Source organism: Manis pentadactyla, chromosome 5, assembly GCF_030020395.1.
Source record: "Manis pentadactyla isolate mManPen7 chromosome 5, mManPen7.hap1, whole genome shotgun sequence".
Lineage (NCBI taxonomy): Eukaryota > Metazoa > Chordata > Mammalia > Pholidota > Manidae > Manis > Manis pentadactyla.
In genome coordinates this window covers 12,527,198-12,540,585 of record NC_080023.1, presented here as the reverse complement: position 1 = coordinate 12,540,585, position 13,388 = coordinate 12,527,198, and the positions used below count along the sequence as shown (strand labels likewise).

The window sequence follows — 13,388 nt, the reverse complement described above, 5'->3', positions numbered from 1 at the left end:
TTTTTTTTTAACACAGTTGAAATGATGAAAATATGGCAGCTTCTCCATTTGCTGTAAGAGGATTTATTTATTTTTTTGTTCTTTTCACAAATTTTATTGAGTCTATTGCTCTATGGCAGACACTGAGATTAGACCTCATGCAGCAAAATGTCTCAGCAGGAGACAGAGAATAAACACATGAGCAAATAAAACAAATTAAAAAACCATACTTACATAAGTGGTATGAGGAAAATGCATGGAGACTAAATAGAAGGGAGATGTCCTCTTTTACATAAATCTGGCTGGACGAGGCCTCCCTGAGAAGGCACCATCTAAGTTACTTGAAGAAAGAGAAGGTAGAAGCCATGGAGGAAAAAGTGTATTTGTGTATCAATGACAATATATGTATTTCTTTGCAGACCTCTCACAACTTTATTAGCTCTATACTGAGCATTTCCATTTTCTTAGCACAATTCAAGAAACCTTTACTGAGCACATTCCTTGTATCTTAAATTGTGCCAAATGCATTCTTATTTTTTTCTGTTTGTGTTTATTTTAACTCTATATGGTAGGAATTGACATCATGGAGACAATGGCCACCAAGAAGGTTAAGCAGCTGACCTATAGTGAGGTGTCCAAGGCAGACTCTGGGCTGTCTGTCATTCCTCCATGGAGCCCCACTTTGTGGATCTTCCTGGATGTCTCTGGGGTTCAGGCTGCCTGGAGGTGGTGGAGATCTTCTCCATTAGAGGAACCCGGCAGCTGTCTCATTGACGCTGCCCTCTACTTGGGCTCTAGTGACCTCAGTTCTCATCACTGAATCACTGACTGTGATTTGTAAAGGACCCTGAGAGAATGGCCTAAGTGGAAGAAGGAAAAGACCAGGAACCAGGCTGAAAATCAGGAACACACAGCAGAGAGGCAAGGCCAGGATTTCACGGGCCACACAGAAGTAGCTATGACTTGTGGCCATTTCTTTAGCTCCTTTGAATGCTTCAGAATGAGCCTCCCTACCGAAGATCTCTACTTCACCGCTCCTGTACCACAGCCTTGCTTGAACACAGACCAGACTGTTGAGTCAGAGAATAAAGCTAAAGTGGTTGAGATGGAGCCCTCCACTTGGGGGAGCTGAGGGCAGAAGGCATGGGCACTGAGTTCAGTCAGCAGTCGGCCACTGACTTACTTTGCGTCTCTCCACCCCTCTGGTAGATTGAGTAGATCAGGGAGAAGTATGTGGGTCACTCCTCACACGTGGGCATACCCACGTGTTCAGCGGAGTGTAAAATTCTGTCATACTAAATCCATCAGACAACTGGTGCTTATGAAAGTAAATATATTTTCCAGAATCAAATATTAAAGTGTAGCCAACTGTACAGGGTTGAATATTGTGTCTCCCCCACCTCCTAAAAAAATCCCAGAATCTCTGAATGGGACCTGATTTGGAAATAAGCTCTCTGCAGATGCAGTTTGTTAGGATAAGGTCATGATGAGGGTGAGCTCCAATCCAGCGTCTGTGTCCATATGAGTGAACAGAGACAGACGCACCTGGAGAAGTGCCATGAAGACAGAGACAGAGGTTGGAGAGATGCAGCTACAAGCCAAGGATTGCCAGCAACCAGAAGCCGGGGGAGACGCGGCGCAGATTCTTTCTCAAAACCATCAGGAGGAACCAGCTCTGCTGACCTTCAATCCATACTTCCAGACTCCAGAACTATGAGAGAATGATTTTCTGTGGTTTTAAGCCACCACTGTGTTGCATTTTGTTACAGCAGCCACAGGAAGTGAATACACCCACCTCCTCAGTGAGGACCTCTGAAATTCCATTTCTCAGGGGTTGGGAATGATGTCAGTAGATGAATCTGTCGCCTTCTTTGTCTGAGGCCGGAAGAATTCCAATTCATAGGAGAGTGACTTGTGTGTTTCTGTGATGAGGGAAGTGGCTTAAAATGAAATTACATTTGATGTTTATGGCTGACAAAGGAGAACCCCAAGGATGATCGAATTCTGTGCAAGGAATGGGATAGGTTCTCATCAAGGCCAAAGAGAGAATTAGCCAGACCTTGCATTTCCTCCTCATGAGGCCACAGGTCTGAAGGCCACCCCTGGAGGTTGGCCTCACTTGGTGTGGCTTATGTTTGGCCTTTGCTTTGTTTAAAGCTTCTTTCCTTTGTGTTCTAGAAAAAGCCAAGGCAGACCTGACTTTCAGAGATCATGCCCCTGGCTGATGTTAGCTGTGTGTCACTGATAAAAGCTTTTCAGCCATTCTGTGTCTCGCAGTTTGGTAGCAGGGACATGAGAGGTGGTCTTTATGCAGTTGTTTTGTTTGTCCTTGACTTTTGCATTTTCATTAAATCATAGATGTCTCTAATTATTTCCAAGGAGCCAAAATGCTCCTTGATTGGAATTGTATGGCAAGATAGAGTTTGCTTTATTAAATAGCATTACTTAAGGGATTTGAGTGGTCTTTGGTTTCCTCTCCCTCCCCCCACCTTTTTTTGTTTTTAATTTGTTGCAATGTATAATCGCTTGCTTCTGTGCTGGAATTGCTCTCCAAGCATCTACAACTGTGTATTATAATTCCCTTTATTACTGCAGAATCATTTTTAGCTTTCTGTTAAGATGACTGGACAAGAATCAGATTAAACGGAATTAGTATCTGCTTTGCAGGGTGCATTGCTCCCAAAGCCAGCAGTTCCCCTTGCTTTCTAACCCCATTCTTGTGGTTTTGAAAGAATAACCAATATGTAAGCCTCATGGCACCTCGGAACACATAGATATAAGGAATCCACGTTACCTCCTTAGATGGGTAGAATGACTTGTCCAAGGGCATGCACACAGAGTGTGTCAGAGCTACAGTGCCGACCAAGTTCCTAGAAATGCAAATCCATCTCTATGCCCCTTTGTGTAATAGGTTTTCTAAAATATAAGTAAGCAGGGAAAAAAGTTGCTTCTGAGATGTTGAAACAAAACAAATTATGACTAGTGAAGTGTTTTAGTGAGTCTCTTGTGCATAGTTTTGATAATTAATGCTTCTTCTCTACCTGAGTGAAAGGAACTCTATTTTTACTTAATACAATGAATGGTAATGTACTAGGGCTTTAGTGAATACTACTGTGTCAGTCAGGGATCTCCAGAAACACAGAACCGATTAGACACACACACACACACACACACACACACACACGTATGTATATGTAAAGAGATTTATTATAAATAAAGAATTGGCTAATGCAATTATGGAGGCTGAGAAGTTCCAAGATCTGCCAGGCAAATTGGGAAGCTTGGAGGCTCAGGACAACTTATTCTACACCTCTAGTCTGAGTCCGGAGGCCTGAGAACCCGGAGAGCCAATGGTGCACGTTCATCGCTATGTCCCAGTTCATCAGGCAGCTAGAGCTCCCTCTCTCGGGCTTTTTGTTCTGTGCAGGTCTTCAGTTGATTGACTAAGGCCCACACACATTAGGGAGGGCGATCTGCTTTGCTAGGTCTACCCGTTCAAATGTCAATTTCATCTAGAAATGCCCCCACACTAGACACATCCAGAATATGTCCCACCAAACACCTGTCTGCGCACCCGGTGGCCCAGCAGGTTGATGTAAAGTTAACCATCACAACTGCCAAGATTTGAATTTTGCCTTCATTATTCACTAGTTACTGGTCAAATTATTTAACCTCTCTGAACCTTACTTTCTTCATCTGTAAATTAGACACAATAATATCTACCTCATAGGAATATTAGAGGAATTAAATGAGACAGTTTTCTAAAGTGCCAGCACACTGCCTGGCCCAGAAAATGATCACTGATTGTTAGTTATCTAACTTGTTACTATCACCACATTATCTGTGATGATAACAATAAGTCCAGGAACATACAAGCATATAGGTGCTCTCTCTCTACACACACACACACACACACACACACACACACACACACACACACACACACTGCATATTTGGTATGTAAACTTTTTCTGAAATTTTGGCAAATGGCACTTTTATTCAAAATAGAAGTCTAGTCACTGGAAGTTAGAAGATTCAGGTCTAGGTTATGACTGATAATTGCTTCCTGGGTGACTTTGAGCAAATTGTTCAACAATCTCTTTGAGCCTTGGTTTTCTCACAGGTAGAACACTTGTGCTGTTATTTTCCCAAGCACAGTGTAAGGATCAAATAAGATGCAGTATGTCACAGTCTGTGTGTGCATCAACCCCTCCAGTGGACAATGTTACTGCTTAGTGACAGGCTCTGTGCCAGGAGCCTGCATGGGGTTCCAAGCTAAGCTAGATGCAATCACTGCTGCTAAAGGGGCAGGGAGAGGAGCTACATGGGAACAGGGAGGGGTGGGAGGGTCACTTCTACAGTGTTGTCTAGTAGAAATTCTCCAGACCACAAATTGGGGAGAAAGGCTTTACACATAGAGGAATTGTTTAGGCATTAGATGGCTTGTAAGGAAGCAGTATATTGTCATTTGTATGTGTGTTAGTGGGTGTGGGTGATTTGATGACCCTCAAAGGTGACCGTTGATTATTTTAGAAGACATCCTCAAGACAGAACGGAAAGTTAACATACAAGAATGGGGCCTTAAAGTATTTAAGCAAGAAGGAGGTCTCTTTGACACTGGTTTTCAAACAGAAGTATAAAGGACTATTGATAGGGAAGAGGAAGTCCAGGTGTGTCGAGAAGCTAGCATCCAGGTGGTGCAATGGAAGTCAAAATGCAGGTGGAGAGGATGGGTGGGAAGGGAGGGATAAGGGCAGGGAAAAAGAAAGGGGGCATTATGATTAGCATGTAAAATGTCGGGGGGGGGCACAGAGAGGGCTGTGCAACACAGAGAAGACAAGTAGTGATTCTACAGCATCTTACTACGCTGATGGACAGTGACTGTAATGGGGATTGTGTGGGGGACTTGGTGAAGGGGGGAGCCTAGTAAACATAACGTTCTGCATGTAATTGTAGATTAATGATAACAACAACAACAAAAATAATGCAGACCCTGGGAGCAGTGACATGGGCAGGACGGGAGGCAGAGATGGTGGTGGGAGGCAGGGCGAGGCCAGGCAGTGTTGATATAAAGCTAAACTAGCCATAAATGTCACTTGGGCATCGGTCAGCTTCCAAGAGAAAGGGGAGCAAAGAATAGCTACCATTTGTTTTCAAAGAGTGATATTCAGCAAGACTGAGTGTGCTCTGTGTTCCAGTCACAGTTCTAAGTGTTTTATGCATTATCTCATTCGATCCTCACAACCAGCCCAAAGTAGATGTAAGCAGTAGTTGTCTCCAGTTTTACAGATGAGGAAACCGAGGCCCATGTGGTGAAGGAATTTGCCCAAGGTCACACTGCTATTCAGGCATGGAGGTTACTTGGCCTTGTCATAGAAGGTCCTAGAACCTGGAACACTAAATTAATCATGACATTTTCCTGCTTAAAATCTTTTATGAGGTCCATTGCTTGGAGGAGGAGGTCCCGTGCCTTCACCAGACCCTTCTTGACTCCCTGATGTCTCTGACGCCCTCCCTTCAGTCCCTTAAACACAGCATCATCTTCCACCTCTGAACTGGGGCTCTTGCTGTTGCCTCACCTCCACTGACACAGTCCTCTCTTGAGAACAAATACACGTGAGAAGATATTTGTTTGATGTAAGTTACCTGTGGGTTAGGGGTTGGGCCCAGCCTGGTCACCCCTTGGTCTATGGGGCCTGCCCAGGATCTGTCTAGATCTCTGTGTGGCTCCCTCCCTCACTTCCTTCAGATTTTTACGCTTAAGCCAATCGAGATCAACGTGGAGGACATCTGGGGACATTTCCGGTTGTCACAACTGAACGAGGTGCTGTTGGAATTTTGTGGGTAGAGGCAAGGGATGCTAACAAACATAGTGTAATGCACAGGACAGCCCCCACCACAAAGAACTATCCAGCCCCAAGTGTCAGTCACGCTGAGGGTGAGAAAGCCTTCTCTAAAAAGACATTCCCAGAAAGGCCATCTGGTCACCCTAACTAATTTCACTGCCCTTTCTCTACCTGACCCGCATATGTCATGTCCTCATTTCCTGCTTTATTGCTTTTTCTCTGTGCACCCGTCACTGTCTAATAAATTATATATTTCACCTATTTGTTTATTGCTTGTCATCCATAAGTATATATGCTCTATGAGGACAGAGATTTGTTCACTTCTTTATCATTAATGCCTTGAACATTGTCTACCACGTATCAGGTGCTCACTAAAAATTTGTTGCATGTGTGAATATATTCAGAGTCCTAGGTAATAATTACCAGTTCTTTAGAGAGGTCACTTGGGTTGAAATACATTTGCCATCCTTATGGAGAACTCTTCTTGAATCTGGAAGGTCATGGGATGAGAAATCTTCCCTTTTACATCTTTGATGGTAACAGTGCCTCCACATTAACCCTCACCAAGATCCTCCAAAAATGTTTTCCCTATGGGCAAGAGTGGGGAAGGTGGGCAGGTTCTTTCACTGAAAAATAATTTCTTGAAGAAATGAATGTTCTGACAGGATGCCTTTTAAAGACACTTAGAATCATCTTCATACTTGACAGATGGAGAAACCAAAGCACAAACACAGGCATTTTGGACCCTGAAGAGTCTTTGATTTGTATTTGCTTCAGGTTGTCCAACAAAGAAGTGTCAGGATCAGAATTAGAACCCAGTTTCCTGTCTCCTATGGAGATGGAAGGGGGAGAGTGAAAAAATCCTACAGGACCAAATATGGGAGCTGGCAGGCAAGCTGCAGTTTTCGAAAGCTCTCTTTTGCCTTGCAAGTTGTGATCTCTAGTTGACAAGGAAGCAAATTGAATAGCTAAATGCAGAGCTTTCCGAGATGCTGAGATGCAAATTAACCTGAACTACATGCAACTGTTGATTTGAGGTTGGCTTGCAAAACAGAGGCTGTGCTTCCATCAGGCTGCATTGGAAACTCATTCTGATGGATAGATCCACACTCTTGCTCTTTCCTGGGCAGGCACTGTGCAAGGCACAAGGGATACAGTGAAAAACGGGACAAACCCAGTTGGTCATCCACTGTAAGACTGTTAGAAACCGACTAATTGGATTACACATTTTCTGAGAATAGGGAACTCTGTCTTGGGTGTCTTCTATTCCATCTAACACGGAGGCAGGAGCTCTAATGATGGATACAAATCACCTGAATGCCTATTGTATGTCCTGCACTGTGCTGAGCCCTTTATTACATCAGTTCATTTAATCATCATAACAACATGACAGGGTAGCCACCATTAATATTCCCATTTCACAGTATAGACAACTGAGATTGACTACTTGCCCAGAATTAACAGAGCAAAGAAGGGTTGGCACTGGTATCTAGAACCAGCCCTGTGGTTGCGAAGTGTGCAGGCTGTACTGTAGGAGGTGCTACCAACAGATACTATTTAACATCCACAACAGCCCTGGCTGTTTTCTCCACCACTTTATTATAATGCCTTTTATTAGATATTTATTCTGTTCTGGTCATGGTCCATGTATTATCCAGTCTAACCTTCACAATGAAAGGTGAGGTATTAGTATATCAGTTTTACATTCAATGAAATAGGTACAGGGAACTTAGGTAATTTGCCTAAGAACACACAGCTAATAAGCCAAGATTCTGGATATTTCATATATTACGTCTGGCTTCTCTCACTTAGCATAATGTTCTGGAGGTAGATGTTTTAACATGTATCAATAGTTTGTTCCTTTCATTGCTAATAGAATTCTTTTTTATGGAGATAGCACACTTTGTTTATTCATCAGTTGGTGTACTTTTGGGTTGTATCTATTTCTTTCCTATTGTGAATAACGAAGCTGTGAACATTCATGCACAAGCCTTATACATGACTTTCAATACAGGTCCACAATCCTTTCTCCCTCTTTTATCAGTTAAAAGGTGTAAGTTCTGCAGGCGAGTTACATTGTTGGAACACTGACTTCAACATGTACCAGCTGGGTAACTGGGAAAATTAAGTAACCTTTCTAAGCTTTGAGTTTTTCTCCCCCTGTAAATTGAGGATAATAGTAGTAGTTGCCTGGTAATACTCAAAAACTTGAAAGAGATAATACATAGTGTCCGGTTCATAATTAAACACACAATAAATGTGTGACAGGTAAATAATAGGAATGCAATGAACAACCCAAACAAGATAAGGCCTCCACCTATGGAATTTAGAGTCTAATTGCTGAGATGTGAAAATGAAGTAACTAGACGTAATGTGAAATAAAATGAATGTATAGTACCGCAGGAGTCATGTGACTTGAAAAAGTGAAAAAAAAATCTTGGTCTAGCAGAGAAAAAACAGAGACGCTTCTGTAGGTCGGAAGACCCGGGAGGCTCCAGGGTGGAGGCAGGGTCGGGGTGCTGGAATCTGCCCACTCTGCGCACGGCGGCGTTCAGGCGCCGGGGAAACGATCGTAGTGCGTGCGACTTCCTGACTACCCCCCCTCCAGCCACATGTGGTATTGCTCAGTTCTTCAGTTTTTTGACAGTCACATGGGTGTGCAATGGCTTAGTTTTAATTTACCCTTTTCTTGGTTACAAATGAAATAGAACATCTTTTCTTAGCCTTATTGACCATTTTCTGGGAATAGTACGTTCACATCCTTTGTTCTTTTATATTTTATTGATTTTCGATTTTCACAGTTCGTTACATATTCTAGTTATAATTCCTCTCCCAGCTTGTCCCTTATACTGTAACATTGTTTATAATATCTGTTGTCCTATGATATGTTTACATTTTGATGTGTTCAAATGGCTGGCCTGTTTCTTCTATGATTTGTTCCTTTCAGTGTGTTGTTTACAAAATGTTCCCCTGCTCTGAAGTCATACAAAATATATTCCTACCATTTCTTCTAATAGCTTGGACATTTTATTTTTCATCACTGAACATGTCTATTCCATCTGGAATTTGTTTGGTAATACGAAATAGAATCAAAGTTGTCTATGTGAAAGGCCAGTTGTCCCAACACTACTTACCAAATGACCCATCTTTCCCTTGCTCTCTAGTGAGTCAAACTCCACTACGTACCCCACTCCCATGTGCTTCTATCATTTTCTAGCCCTCCATCCCGTCCTGCTGCTCTGTGTCCATCTTGCTTCATTTTACACTGTAGCGTAAGAATGCCTTTGCATTGTTGTAAACCATGGGTGCGCATTAAATTTAAAAATTCCTATTTTCTTTCTAGTGAGCATATCATGGTTACTTGAATCATTTCTCTTTTGCCAGCAACTTGTTACTGCTTTTTTTTTTTTTTTGCTGTTATGAAAGCTCCTATGATGAATATTTTTGTGTATAAAGCATTTACATATTTTTGGATTATGTCCTTTGGATGTATTCCCAGAAATAGAATTACTGAGCCAAAGGGCATGAATATTTTTAATGCTTTTAATTCATGGCATATATTTATTTTAAAAAATTAAAGTGAATAAAGACTCTGGTAAGTTCCTGATACTCTATTATGTAGTTACAGTCAGTTGGTCTATGATGAGTCTGGATCTGGGAATGGCTGCCCGGTGGCCCTTCAAGAGAGACATTAATGTGGTCTCCTTGATTTATCTTTAGTTTTTGCTTATTTAACACATTTTTTTTTGTATATTCATTTATTTAGGCAGTCAGTTATTAAACACCTATTATGTACCAGGCTCCACAATAAAGCAGGCAGAGGATCCTGTGATCCCCAAGAACTTATGTTTTCTAGGAGGTAGGAAGACAATAAATAAATAAAAGCAAGTGTAAGTACTTTCAGAAGGAAAAATACTAACTGATACGGTAGAAAGTTGGCTCCTATAGACTGGATGGTCACCACTGACATGGAGACTGACATTTGAATGATAAGGAGAAGATAGCCACACAAAGCAGAGGACAGGCATCCCCTTGGGGATGGAAGAGCACAAGGGCCCTGTGATGAGGCAGAGTATGATGCCAGGGCAGAAGGAAGGTCCTCTGTGGCAAAAGCCCAGATCTGCAGTTTGTGCTGAGCATGAAGAGAACTGAACCCAGAGAGGAAGGCCAGGTTCTGACCACGAAGGGCCATGGGAGGCCTGAGAAGGCCTGATGCACTACCGGGCGTTGTTACAGCGTTGTGCAAATGCCTTACACAGCACATGCTCCCGGGCACAGGGGTCCTGACGGAGGGAAGGTTTGGGAAGCAATCCCTCTTGTCCAGGCTGGAGTTACTGGGGGCCTGGACAAGGAGTGGTGGTAGAGGCAGGGAAATGTGGGTGGGCTCCATTTAGTGTGGAAGTAGATTCATGGGGGTTGCTGATGGATTGGACGTGTGCAGTTAGGAAAAGCGCTCAAGAATGTGTCCTAACAACTTGGCCTAAGTGACTGGGAAACTGGAGTTAGATTATTGAGATGAGAGAGAGTGGGGAGAGTAGGCTGGGGTGGGGTGGGAATGGGGGTGATTGGCTTTGGCCAAGTTCCATCTGAGCTGCCTCTTGGGTTAGCAAGCAGGGGAAGTCAGCAAGGCAGCTGGAGCCATACTTCCGGAGTCCCAGGGAAAAGCTGGGAGCTGTGATAAAGACTTGGGAATCATGGCAAGTTAGAGAGAATCTAAGTCCCCCTGGCAAACAGATGTGTAGACAGAGAGGAGATTGGAAGCCTTCAACCCTTGTCAAGATAAACCTATCTTCTGCATTTTGAGAATATGCTGATTATCTTATATTTATCTGTGTGAACAAAATTCCTCTTTCATTTTTCCCAAGTAGGAGAAAGAAAAGCTTGAGTTTTGTATTCTAGTGGTTCCCTAATGCGCTGGTCCTGGCACAATCTTCCAATTTTTAGTGGTGCCTCTTAAAAATTATTTCTGTCATTTGATTCAGATGTAGTTGGGCAGGTCAGAAAAACAAGTTTTTGTATCTTGCAAGCTTTTCCAGAAATCTTTTGCTGTCTGTTGTGTTTATGTTGGAACAGAAAATTTGTGCCTGATTTTATGGTGAGCTTTTCTCAAGATATATGAGTCGCTGCCTCATCACATTATCCTGCATCTCAGGACCTCTCGCACCTAGGTGGTGTGACGTAATGTGAGGTATGGTGCCTGCCACCACAGAGCTGTCACCAGCGAGACCTGGGCTTCTGGAGGAATGCGTTGCTATGTCATTTTCAAAGTGGATTTGTGTAGGGTCCCACATATATTATTTTTGATGTGTTAGAGTGCATGGCTCCATGTTGGAGTATAAAATAGGAAATTTAATTATGAAGAAAACAATAGTCCTCCTTTATGCCACATAGGTTCGAATAAGTAGTGAAGCTTTGTGGACAGAAACAAATGTTCGGGAATCACAGTGTTTAGGAATCGAATGCCAATGTTGCCTCTCATGCTCTGTACGTTTCTTGAACTCCTGGGGTCTCAGCTTCCCCATTCCAGTTGGGATAATGAAAGTACCAACTTGATAGGGGCACTGTGAGGACTAGGAAATAATTCATTGCAAAACTCTTAGCACGTCCATTGATTCGCTCACGAAATATTTAACACTCCTGGGTAACAGACATGAGAACAGGGAAAAGAGTAAAAAGCTTCGACTATCATGAAAATAAAACCATTGTTTTTCTTCAGGGTTTTGAGAATATACTGGGTTTTAATTAACTAATTATTTATTTTTAAAATCATATAATTAAAATGATCAAATATATTCAAGTACTTATTTTCTGTGTACCTGCCAGGTGTCAGGTGCTGTATGCAAAATACATAAGACATGGGGATAGATCCTGCCCTCAAAAAGGAACCCCAAGTTTAAAAATAAATATATCCTTCCTTATAGGTATGATAAGCCCAGTGGCAAAAAGCTCAATTTTTGGTACATAAACGTGTACATTTTAGTCATTATTTTTACATTATAGTAAAGAACATTTCTGTTTGCTCACCATTAATGATTTAGTAGGTCAAGGATGGAGATTGAAATACTACATGAATTTCCCAGGTGTTTGGGAGAAAAGACACTGATATATCTTTTGCTGGACAGCCATATCTGCCAGGTGCCAAGTCTTTCTGCCTGTGTTCTGCACTTCTTTCCCAAGGCAGCAACCGTTTGAACTTGGGAGTGAAATATAGTAAGCACTTTCTGGAAGGGAGGCCTTGAATTGTGAGTGAAACCCTGAGATGCTCTATCAAGGCACATAATTTACTATCTTGGTAACATGCTGTTTTAGAATTTCTCTGTTAAAATAACTAACGTTTACTGTTAAATAAAATGCAATTTAGCTGAAAATGAACAAAATCATAGCTGAGAATGAGAGAAGAAAAAACAATCCCTGGGCCCAGAGATTAAAAAAAAAAAAAGTCCCATATAGTTAAATAGAAACGGGGGGATTTAAAATTCTCTTGCTGCATCCATTATATGCTTGTGCAATTACCAGCTGGTTAGAGCCAATGATCCCACCTGATTACTTTTATTTCTGTGTTTTAGAATTCCAACAATGTGGTGTGCAGCCTTGCTCGGGGCTGTCTGGTTCAGGAGGGGGAGCCCCAGACATTCAATGCCCTTAGCATTACTTGGATGTTGAAACAACTAAGAAAGACAGTGGGTATCATGAAAAGCATTGTTTTGGATAAAGGAACGTCATAGCAGATGGTTCTAGAAGCCCAAATTCAGGAACCTCAGTTCCTGGGTTTGAACTCTGCAACTTCATAGCTGTGTAATCATAAACAAATATTTAACATCTCTGTGCCTCAGTTTTCTCATCTATAAGATGGAGTTCACAATTGAGCTTATCCCATAGGGTTGCTGTGAGATGTCAAGGGGTTTATATTATTCAGTGATTTCAGAATGGTTCCTGACACATGGTTAGTGCTGTGTAACTGCTGACGATTATTCAGGGTGGCTAATTTGGAATAAAAAGGTTTGATAAGGCTTCCGGGTTTAGAGAATGGGTAGCTAGAGATTAGGGAAGCAAAGAGACTTTTGTAGTTAGGGAAAATAAATGAACTGCACCCTCTTTGGGGTGAGGGGCCTCCAATGAAAGGAAAGGTGAGAGATTGGGTTGGGTTGTTTATTGTCTCCAGTCTCAATATAGGGGTGTGACTGGCAAGGACATTTAGGGAAATCACAGATGCCCAGGTATGTTCCTGCCTGTCACGGAGCACATTCATGCTTTCTTCTGAGAGAGGTTAGCCGATGTGTGTAAAGTAGGAGTGACCAAAATGGAAAGATACAAATTAATAGAATGCTATCTATCTATCTGTGAGTGCACAGGAGGTAGGGTTACAAGATGCCATATCATTATGTTCTATAACGACAAGGTACTGAAGAAAGCCAATGCTCTTCTCGTCTTCCTGTTTCCATACCCCTTATACACTCTTTCCACTTTGACCTGTTTAAGTTTATTTTAATTAAAAAACACATTCTTCAAGGAATGGATGCTTTATGTATGGTTCATTCTTTGGAGGGGGTGTATGTGTGCCAC

General features: G+C 42.1%; 1 protein-coding gene across 13 annotated transcripts in view; it reads left to right on the top strand.

The window, feature by feature from the left end:
* The window catches only part of LDB2 (LIM domain binding 2), a 373,064-nt gene that overhangs the window by 125,457 nt on the left and 234,219 nt on the right, over positions 1–13,388 (top strand). The window lies entirely within an intron of this gene.